Here is a 12,115-nt window from a genome sequence, read left to right on the forward strand (position 1 = left end):
CTACTGGCCTAACCCCTCTCATTCTGAGAGGAGACTCGAGCTCAGCAGTGAGCCGAATATGGGTTGATGACGACGATTTGGGTTTGAGCTCCTGGCTGTACCCGTAAAGTATAGTACATTATCATATAAGTGCGGTAAGTTGAAAATTGCAGCCGAGGCGATATTGCAGCCGAGCCAAAGGCGAGAGCTATAGTAAGAAAGCAGAGGCACAAAAAGCGCACGTATGTCATACGACGTTTTAAAACACATTTGAGATGAAACACCTTCCTTCTGAAAACCATGTGCATCTTTGCCTGTTTACGATAAGATGACATTTTGATGCGCTTGTAATTTTTGCACAGATAACGAAGTGCGCACACCAGCGTTTAAATTTTTTTGGGTTTGCGTTCATAAAATATTGAGCATAAAAACATAAAAACTCTTTGCTAAGATTTAAAATAGTACCGTTCGTTTTTAGACGGATGATAAAGGATGATCTATAAACTAGCAGTGTATAGGTTCGTAATGTATACCTACCTAGGTATATACCTACAGCTGTGTTACTGCTGTCCATTGCGCATTCATTATTATCAAGCCTTTACTTATTTTTTGCTAATGAGTTTTTAAAGACCCAATGCATTAAGTTCTAATGTTGTAATGACGTGTTCGCTGCATAGGTACCTACCTTAAATACCTAAGTCGTTATACACTGCAATATGAAACCATGCAGCTGTACGCTGGCTGGTTGTATTGGCTTTTAAATTATGCCTTGGGGCACGATTTAAACTGCAGCAAAAGTGTAACATTTTTTAGATTTGGTTAATTTAGATGATTTCTTATACTTAAATAAGTACCAGTTCGAGTCAATGTACTGCAGCGATTGTGTAAAGTGCACGTCATTGCTTAAATACAAATAGGCATAGCTGTTAAGCTCATTGTAGTCCAATCAATAGAGCATTTTCTTTTGAAGTCCTTAGTAATGGCTCAGTTTTTGATGTTTTTTTTATTAAGTTTGTTTTTTGATATTGTTTGAAATCAGAAACTTTTTGAAGTGGGGACGTGTATTGTTTACACAATAATAGTACCTAATAAGTAAAAGAAAGCATTACGCTCAACTAGTATTTAGTATCTACCTACTGTTCACTTTGTTTTCAGTGCCAATGGTACAATTAATGGGTAGACAATCAATTATTGTACTCTGTTTACCTAGCCTTATGGTACGAATTGTTTTCTTCAAAATACGAGACCATCTTCGGAATATAACCTTTCCAATAAAAGGAGAATTATCTAAATCGGACCTCTCAAAAAAAAATATTCTTGGTTTTACATTAAAATTAATGGGTAAACAATCAATCTTCTTCTGTTTTCGTGGACATGTGCCGAGTCGCTCATAAGAGTAGAGTCGCGGTTATGAAAGTCAAGTCTTTCATAATAATTTATTTGCTAATAAATGGAAAGTCGGATGTTTTATTATTAAAAGCCAATTTAGCTTTAGGTACCCTGCGTGTCAAATAAATGACTTTATTCGGTGAAACGTCTTTTTCGTCTAAAACCGTTAGCATTGGCTGTAAAAGAAAAATTAAGCCCGTCGTAAACGATCGCGCGGCGAACGGGGCGGGCGGGGCGGTCGCGGCGGGCGGCGGCTCGGCGGGATGGAAACATAATGTTTTGTTATGATTTACTCCACTTTTATGGCGCCTATCGTTGAATAAATTCATTACATTTCCCTGCTTATTCCCCGCGACGGTTTGTGCGTTTAATGCCGGACATACACGAACGGTCAGGATCGACATAGCCAACTACACATTTCTGTGTGAGTTTGAGCAGTTGCAACTGCTTAGCGCGCTTGGCAGCACGGTGATTTTTGGTTTTACACATAAGGGGCTCCTGTAGCCCAAGGGCCCCGGCTTATTATTAATACGGCTGATACGGCGGTAGCTACGCCCCGGGTACTATTACACTCTGTGGCATCCACTGACTGCTCGCGAGCTGTGGACTGCTCTCGCGCAGTTACTCACTCCCGCGCTCTTCATTCCACGACCCGCCCGCTTGCTTGTGCTTCGTTTGTTTATTGAAAAAAAATAACGAGAACGTAGATTGTGACGCGATAAATAAATTAAAAAAAACACTAGAACATGAATTACAATTGAAATGTTCAACTGCTCCAGCAGTTAAGCAAACGGCTCGAGCAGTTATCAATGGCAGTTTCAAGTTTACTATGACTGCAAGATCGGTCCACGTATGTTGACTGGCTAACTACTCGAGCTGCCCGTGTATGGCCGGCCTAAGGTAAGGTATAGTTTTTTTTTTTATTTTTGAAAGACAGGTTGGCTTTAGTTTGGATATTGCACGTACATGATTGTATTGTGTGTGTAACCTAAAGAAACATTAACACAGCAGAAAATCATTAAATTTTTAAATTAAGTGTTGCTAGATATACAGTGTGTATATAGATATCTTTGGTTTCTAGACTTTAGAGTGATATGGAGGGAGGCGTGTGGCAATGAAACCCGTTTCCCAAAAATACATTGCTCAGTAACCACAGACATAATTATGATAAATTATTTTGTTGAGAGTTGGTTGAGAGATGACAAATGAAAAAAAACAAGGATCATTTACTTTTATTTATTTATTTAAGCCTTTACAATCTAAATTACATAATATTTATTACAGTTAAATTTATTAAAGTTAAATTTCATCCCACTGCTGGGCAAAGGCCTCCCCCTTCCTCTTCCATTGTGTCCTTTCCATTGCTGATCGGGTCCAGTATGTCCCTTCAAAGGCAATCAGATCGTCTTTCCATCTACTAATTGGTCTGCCTCTTTTTCTTTTTTCCTCCCTTGGGCACCACGATGTTGTTATGCTACTCCAATCGTCATTTAATTTTCTTGTTATGTGTCCTGCCCAGTTCCATTTCAACCTCTTTGTTATTTTTCCTACGTCTTTCACTTTACTTTTTAGTCGAATATGGGTATTTGGCACCCTTTCAATCAATTTTATGTTTAAGAAGTTTCTTTCCATGTTGCGTTGTGTTGTTTTTAGTCTCTTTATATGGTTTCTATTCAATGCCCATGTTTGACAACCATAGGTAAGGGATGGTGTTATACATGCATCAAAAGTATTCGCTTTGAGACTTACTGGTATGTCCTTGTTTTTAAAGATATATTTTAGGCTCCAGTATTTATTCCAACCTTGTTGTATTCTTTTATTGATTTCCATTTCCTGCCAATTTTTAAATGATACGGTTTGTCCTAGATATGTGTATTTATCTACAACTTCTAATTTAGTGTTATTTATTTCAATATTTATAGATTCGTCTGTACTTCCCATTATTTTTGTTTTTTTCATATTCATAGATAGCCCAACTGATTTGCTTTCTAGTTCTAAACCTTGTATCATTATTTTTAAGTCATCTACAGTGTTTGAAAACAATACGACATCATCCGCAAATCGAAGGTTCGTTAACTTTTGACCATATACTTTAATTCCCAATTTCTCCCACTTAGTCCTTAGTTTTAAGAATATATTCTGAAGAACTGAGTTAAATAATTTTGGAGACATTGGGTCTCCTTGTTTTACGCCCCTTTCAATCTGGAATTTTTTGCCTTTTGATTCAAGTTTTATTAGTGCTTCGTTATTGGTATACAGTTTTCTGATCAATTCAATGTACGCTTTTGGTATTCCATCCATTTTCAAGGCGTTCCATAGTGATTTGTGTTCAATAGAATCAAATGCTTTATTAAAGTCAATGAATGCTATGAACAGGGCTATTTGATATTCTTTTGACTTTTCCATTATTTGTTGTATGCTTTGTAGATGATCGCATGTTGAGTAGTTTGTTCTAAATCCTGCTTGTTCTGGTGGTTGTTGTAAGTCTAGATCTATTAAAGATCTAGATCTAGATCATTTACTTACGCTTCTTTAATTTCACTAGTAAGTAATAAGTACCAAGTAGGTACCTATCTTTGTAAGGTAAGTTGTATCTACGTCGATTTATCATTAATAACGTACAAAGAAAACTATTGAGATATTGAGGTTTTATTTCATTAACTATATTCGAAAGTCGAAATAAATTAGTGCTTATTGCTTGTAAGTTTAATTTCAAAATACCTAGTATAAAAGCACTTTTGAAACGTTTAGTTTGTCTGTCTGTATTGACTCTACCGCCGCTGTGGTTGTAGATATACTATCGAAGTTCCCCAGCTCGGCGCGCCGGGCCCGGCGGAGTAGCAGGGATACTTCTGTCACGAACTCACAACTCACAAGTTGCGAACTCGCTGTACGGTAACGAACTGCTATTTGTGAGCTCGTGTGAGTGTGCCTCGATTGACAGCGGGTTTAACAATTATTTATTTGATTCTCATCATACAACTTAAATAATGAAATTAAAATAAACTGTATAATGACATCGGCTCGAGATCGTTGTGCTTCGAGGTCCATGCAAGAGGCCTATGTACAACAGTGGACGTCTATCGGCTGATAAGGTAAGGTAAGGTAATGATATCATCATAATCATCATTTCAGCCGACGGACGTCCTCTACTGGACATAGGCCTTTTGTATGGACATTCCTGAGCTGGCTGCAGAGGCGACTACCCTGCGAATGTCACCAGTCCAATGGGAGGTCAAAGATCAGTTTCTGATGAATTCCTGCATTTTGAGACGTCCATCGACTTTTCGAATTATGTGCCCCGCCCATTGTCCCTCAGCTTAGCGACTCGTTAAGCTTTGTCGGGTCTGTAAGTTTGGTTCTATGGCCGGATCATCTCGTTTCTGACTCGATCACGCAGAGAAACTCATCACCCGCTGAGTGATTCTGAGTCTTCTTAAAAGGTCACATCACATTATGCGATTAACGAGAATATTTTGATAAAAATAAATTTTTAACGATTTTAGTTTACGACCTTATCAGCGTAACATACTCATCTATGCTAATATTATAAAGCTGATGAGTTTGTTTGTTTGGTTGGTTAAACGCGCTGCTAAATTCTAGGAACGATTTGAAAAATACTTTCAGTTTTAGATAGCCTATTTATCAAGAAAGGCTAAAAGCTTAATTTCTAAAGAGGCTATATATTATGCCATTATTCCTACGGGAACGGGGACCACGCAGGTGAAACCGCGCGGCGGTGAAAACTCAACTGATAATAACTTGTATTCTGTGAAGAATCTTGCTATCAGACACACCCCGCCCTGTTGCTAGGCCGGGTCCCTCTCTGGGCGGGAGTTCGGGGATTTTCTTTATTAAAAAAGTTAAAGCGCTGCGTGCCGCCGAATTAATGCATAAAATATTATGTCATAGCGGGACGAAGATTATTGGGAGGAGGGATTTGTCAAAGTTATAGATTAAGCTCCGAGGGACTCGGTCTACGGGAGATTTTAATTTCAATTTTAAGAGTGCTGTAAGAGGTATTTGTTTAATAGATTTTATTTATACAGCACCTGGGAGATAAAACTTTTATCGGCGTTTTTCAAGGTTTAATTAAAGAGGAATAAGTTAAAATTAAAAAAATTTAAACGCCCCCGACAGTCATAAATTTAAATAAATACCGAATTTTCACGTCAGAAATTATTTCCAGCATAATACGAGTAGAAAAGTGCGGATAACTTCGTCGCCTTACTTGAAGTAGGTAAATGAATTTTGGTTTTTAATTTTAAACTCTCTCGATTAGTAGGGTACATCAGCTTTCAATAAAATAGCAAATAAAAATCAAATTGAAGTATGTAATGAGAAATATTATTTAGGCTAATTCCCGATGAAACATCAAAAGAAGTTGTTTACGATATTTTTTTTTCAAGTAAGACTCAGAAATTGATTTGTAAGCCTCAGGACGGGGCTGTTTGCTTTGAAGATGGAAACGGTGTAATAGGGCAGGGCGACTGAAGGATATAAATGAATAAATGATGATGAACCATATCACCACATCATCGGCACACAGGCTCACGAAATGACTCAACAGTGAGTAAACTATTTCAATCATAGAAATAGCTGTGTATGGAATATATCTAATAAGAAAATTTAAATTAACTGACCATTCTATTACAGTGGTCAGAAAAAGACAATAATGTATGTATAATACAAGTTTGTTAAATAGGTAAGTTTTACAGTAACTGTTTTAAACTTACGTATGAAATATTAAGGAGTTTGAATTTTAATTAAATACAAGTTCTTATAGTTAATTAATTATTATAAAAAATATAATTATGAGTAAGTGTGGGTAATATAATTTTACCTTCAGTGGATACAACCAGTATTTTTACAAGTATATGGAGTTGATTGTCACATTGTTGTTCTATCGATAATAATAATTGTTTTTTTTTTTTGCTGAATTATAAAAATAAACATAGAGCAGGCAGGTCCGGCTCCCAGGCCTCCCTAATCCCTGTTAAGACCAGAGGACTGGACTTTGTAGAAAGGAATCGTGTACAACGTATCAAAGGCACTACATTGCAGATACCTTTAATATCAAAAAGCAGAGATAGAACGAATAAAAATACCTCATTGTCTCAAATCGCATCAGCTCAAAATAAAGACACGTTTCTTTTAGCGAACCTTTTCACATCTCTATGCTGAAGATGGATGTGCCCTCTTCAAAGGAGATCGATTATGTGCGTATATAAAATTGAAAGGAAACGCAAATTATGTATTTATTTAATAATAATAATTGGGTGTTTTTGTTAGCTTCTTTTTAAACAGGGTGGTAGCGAATGATTTTATATTAACTTCGAACAACATGGCCCGTCTATTGCCACGTCAACTTCGCGACTCGAGCTATGTCGTTGACTCTGTTTCTTCTGCATACATCCTCGTTTCTGATTCGATGACGCGGAGATACTCCAAAAATATGTAGCGCGCTGAGTGATTTTGAGCCTTCATATGAAATCAGATTCATTCAACCAATGGAGGCACTGTTAGCGATCGCGTCTGGGATCCGTAGGTCATCAGTAGATCCATGTAGGCACGTAATTTAGTTGAGTATTCGCGTGACCGGTGGCGCACGATACAAATGAGCGTGTAACGGGGCGGACAATCCGACATTACGCTTGTCCGCACACACACATGCATACAGTATGTCTCATTATCATCACCACATATTTAATCCACTATAGGGCAGAGACCTTTCGCTGTATAGGAGAGAGAATTTGAGTTTCGATTCACCACGTTTCACACACAGGGTGATGGCTTATATTAATTCTAACGATCGCTATTAGATGCATGTTGATAATAATTGATCAGACACTTTTATCGTGCTATTCGAGGTACGAGGTTGTTATCGTCACTAGCTTTTTTAATCTGGGCTACTGCAGAGTATATTTTGAAAAAATGGATCTCTATTCGGATCATGAATGAGGTCATGGGTTCGGATCCTGGATCGGGCTTTATGATATACTAGCGAACGTCCGCGACTCTGTCCGCCCTTACACCTCTAATCCGGCCCTATCGCAAAATGAAGCGGTTTTTGAAATTTCGTGATGAATGACCTTTCGTATTTATATGTTAAGATTGAGTTTTACTTTCTTTTAAGAAATTTTCTGTTAAATTCTCTGCCCGGCGTTGGATGGAATGAATTGGTGGTTAAATTGGTGGTTTTACATGCTATCTTTCGCGGAGAGTACGTTAAGCTGTCGGTTCAGGTCACTATCAATAACATCATGATAGTGGTCGATAATTAATGAAACATTATCACCTGAAGCCCGTCAACCCGCATTGGAACAGCGTAATGGGTCACAGCTCCATAATTCCATATCCTCTCTCCTATAAGAAAAGAGGCCTGGCTCCATAATAGGCCGTTAAAATAGGCTGATAATGATGATGATGACTCAGGAGTCGACCTCATACAACCTTCAGATCCGAAGCCGCACAAGTTAACGGCTGATCCATCGAGCAGACAGACACTGACATTATTGATTATGTATTTATTATAGACACACGTCCTATTGACGACCTCCGTGGCGCAGTGCTATGCGCGGTGGACTTACAAGACGGAGGACCTGGGATCGATCCCCGGCTATGCTGATTGAAGTTTTCTTAATTGGTCCGGGTTGGCTGGTGGGAGGCTTCAGTCGTGGCTAGTTACCAACCTACCGGCAAAGAAATAGCACTATGCGATTTAAAGTTCCGGTACGATATCATGTAGAAATCGAAAGAAATGTGGATTTTCTTTCTACTCTCTGTGAGAGATTGTAGTCAAGAGCTAACTTGTAAAGAATAACTAAAATAAATTTGTTATATAGACACACCTACCTACTTAATTAATTTTAGTATTCATGTACATTTTGCTCAACATTTTGCACGGTTATTAAGTATGCACGTCGCACTACGAGCTCTCTAAGCTCATTGGTGGCGCGTCGTCAAATATGCACGAAGGTAATGACAAGCTTCACTTCTAATTCACGGTTAATGAGAGAGATCTCTTCAAATAACCCTTTATGTACTCGTATCATTCAGTTTAGATGCATATGTTTTAATTGAATACTTAAAAGGAGGTTCTGTATTGAAATCGTATTTTGCAATGTTTACCTTATTTGCTGAGGTATCTCAAGGCTTGTCGGAAACTGCTGAAAAATTTTTAAACAACTTGGAAAGCTGCAATCAGGTTATTCTTCGTTGGGTTCAGGGATATGCAGGAATAGTTGGGAATGATAAAACAGACAAACAAGAAGCTAGGATATCACACAAATTATATCAGATGAGCCTAGGCAGCCTTTCTGTTAATCTAAACGCTTGGCTAAACTCATCTTGCCAACCAACGGTTACTACGATATAGGCACTTTCAATCGCTGGAGAAAACTTCTAGGAATGAAACACTAAAGTAAAGTAAGTAAGTAAAATCCTTCTTTAATAAAGCTGCTTCTGAAGTACTAACGCGAACTAAGGAGGATGTTTCCGGTAGGGTGATAACTAGGCACGGCCGATGCCTACCAACAAACTAGACCTGAGTCAATTATAAAATCCGAATCTAACCCGTGTGGGAAATCGAACCCAGGACCTCTCCGTTGAGAGCCACAGCACTGTCAACTGCGTCAGAGAAGTTGTCGAACTTTATAGTTTGAGCGCTGTAGCATGGTGCGGGTGACGGTTCATTTCACTTTTAAAATTTTCCGCGATTTACGATAATAGTACGTATTATGAACGTCATAAGGCAACTGTCACCCGCACCATGCTACAGCGCGGGCGGGTGGAAGCGGTGGTACAGGGACTGTATGTATATCTGTAGACTGTAGAGTCACTACATTAAAAATAAGAAGAAGAACATATTCCTTTTACTCTATTGCTGAAACGTGAGCTGATTGTAAACAATTCGTAAATTGTTAAACCCCGTAACGAGATCAGTCATTGTGTTAAATGGAGCGAGCAGATATTGAATCTATGAAAATTGATAAATTGAACTCCTTCAAGAGCTTATTATTATATTCTGCGGCTGATATTTTTGATGAATATCATTTTCTTTATTATATAAAAATGTATATTGTTGACATTATGGAAACCTTTATCCATTAAGCCGGTATTAGAAGGTCCATCTGAAGGTCATTGGCGTATCTAGGATTATTTCCTAGGGTGGACCTGGCCCTCAACATCAAGTCCATTTATTATTAGTAACGATATAATACCATATCGGTAGCCCAGAATCACAGGTCCATTCTAGGGTGGGCACTGGGAACGGCCCACCTGACCTCCGCCCTTTATACGTCTATGCTGAAGGTAAGTAGATAACCATCAAAGTCAAAGTCAAAATTCATTTATTTCAAATAGGCTTAGTTTACAAGTCTTTCGAAACGTCAGGTAATAATATTAAACTTAAGATAATGGTGATAATAATTATTCGAAAACTTGAAATTAAAGTTACGAGGGTTCCAATCGCGCCTTGGTCCGAGAAGAGCCCACAACAAACTCAGCCAAGTTTATCCTTTTTTAGTTTATTACCATTTAACAATAGGTATATAAGTAGCCTGTTATGTAATACATTTCATTTCCAAGCAATATTGTTTATCGTCTACAACAACGTAGGACTTTCAAGGTCATGCAAGGAGCAAGTCTATTAAGCCGCCCTGCTGTCACCTTAGGGCAAAGATTTGGACCTGAAATTTCACTCCTCAGACCAATTACCTTCCATTAGACTTGAATCGCACTCAAATTCATCAACAAAATTGTTTGTCGATTTTTGAGGAGGACGAGGTAAACTCACACATCGAAAATATTTAACACCAATATATCCTGTGTCTACAACCCAACTATAAATTTTATATCGTAATATTCACTCTAGCCCGGGATCCGTGGAACTGATTACTATCAAGTTAATTTTCCGTGAGTAGCTTCATCTTGATGAGATGCTCAACTTTTTAACCGACTTCTTTATTTAAATTCTTGATTCTGGTATCTAACTGGGTTACCAGGTATTAAAAAATTCTGACCGTCTGAAACGAGACAATGTATCACGCAATTTGTAGGACACTGTGGCTGTTAAATTGTATAACTATTAATTAAGCAACAGTAAAAAAAAACATTTGGTTAGTAACAACTTGTGGTAAACTACCCTCCACTTAACTTGTATCAATGACGAAGTTACTAAAAGGTGTTACTAATCAGCTACTTCATAGGAACTCAAGACCCTGGTATCCGAAGTCACGTTGGTTCAACGTAAATACTACACTAACAAGGTAAGAAGTACAATTTATTGGTGAATTTTTGCCACATCGGTTGAATCCACCGGTAATAGCGCCGCCCTATTTAACCGATTTCCGAAAAACCAGGGCACCAATAATTGATTTTGTGAGGTTCATAACTTATTTATTAAAATATATTTCCATATAAAATTTCCACGTAGTTATTATATTGTATGAAATTCATATTCGATGATTTTGAAACCAATAATAATAGAGGTTGTTTACGCTTTCATACTTAAGGTGAATGACCAACAGAGGTCAAAATGTAACAATTCACGCCCAAATAATAGATATTGGAAGTTGATTTAAAAGGACGAGGCGATTTAAGATCCTTGATGACGAAATAAGGTAGAAATTGTGCACTAAAAGAACCGAATGGTTATATTTGTGGCAGATAAAGTAGATATCTTATTTTATTGAGGTGTCTAGGTACCTGTCACATCATTGTTTTTTATAACTGCCTCCTTGGTCCAGAGGACAACCTGCGGCTTCGGACCATGAAGTCCGGGGTTCGAGTCCTTTATTGAGCTCTGAATACTGAGCTCTGCGTTCGGAGACCTCGGTTAATAAAGGTTAACATTATAACTATAACTTCTCCAACCTGCGTTGAGTCAGCGTAAAGTCCAAGTTCCTTATCCCTCGCCTTTAAGGAGGAAAATCTGATCTATCGTTAAAAATATCATTCACAACGCTCGTTCGTAATGTAATTTTCGCAGAACAAAATACATTTTCAACAAAATGTAAATGTAAAAATCTCATCTGCATAAAACTGCAAGCGTCGGCGTTGAGACACTTAACTGGCATCCGGACAGCAGCAAACAGTTGCAGTTAACACAATAAAGTAGGAATTATTGCGCTATCTCTCACCCCTCCGTGCTCCGCAGCGCAAGCGGAGCAAATAAAATGGCTTCGCAATAAATCATCCAGGATAAAGTGTTTCCTATCGATGCGCGCGGACTATACATCTTATCTCATATTTAACATTGGAAATTGTAACAAAAAGGGGTATTATAAGTTTATTGAGTGTATATTTTATGTGTATGTGGAATCTACGTATGTGTGTATGTATGTATGTATAAAGTGTCACCAAAGATATCAAACGGATGGCCTGATTGGATTTTTAAACTTTTTAAAGCACCAATAGGTACCAATGATAATTTAGTGTAAATTATCATTGCACCGTACCGCAAAAAAAAAAAAACGGAAATCTTATAGAACCACGTTGTTATCTGTCTGTCTAGACCCGAATGATTGATGAAATTAAAACCATAATATACTCAGGATAAAGCTGTGAATAGATCAATCTTTTAATTAATAAGTTCAACCTTGAGCGTGAGTGAAACCAACTCGCACTTGCTTAAGATTTTAAATAATGCTAATTTTAGGAAATTTCGTTTATAGTTGCGATACTTTACAAATCTACAACTACAAATGTTGTGCTATTCTAACCTCGTGCTGAGGGACTACCTACT

The sequence above is a fragment of the Bicyclus anynana genome, chromosome 1 (genome assembly GCF_947172395.1).
Source record: "Bicyclus anynana chromosome 1, ilBicAnyn1.1, whole genome shotgun sequence".
In the NCBI taxonomy this organism is placed as follows: Eukaryota; Metazoa; Arthropoda; class Insecta; order Lepidoptera; family Nymphalidae; genus Bicyclus; species Bicyclus anynana.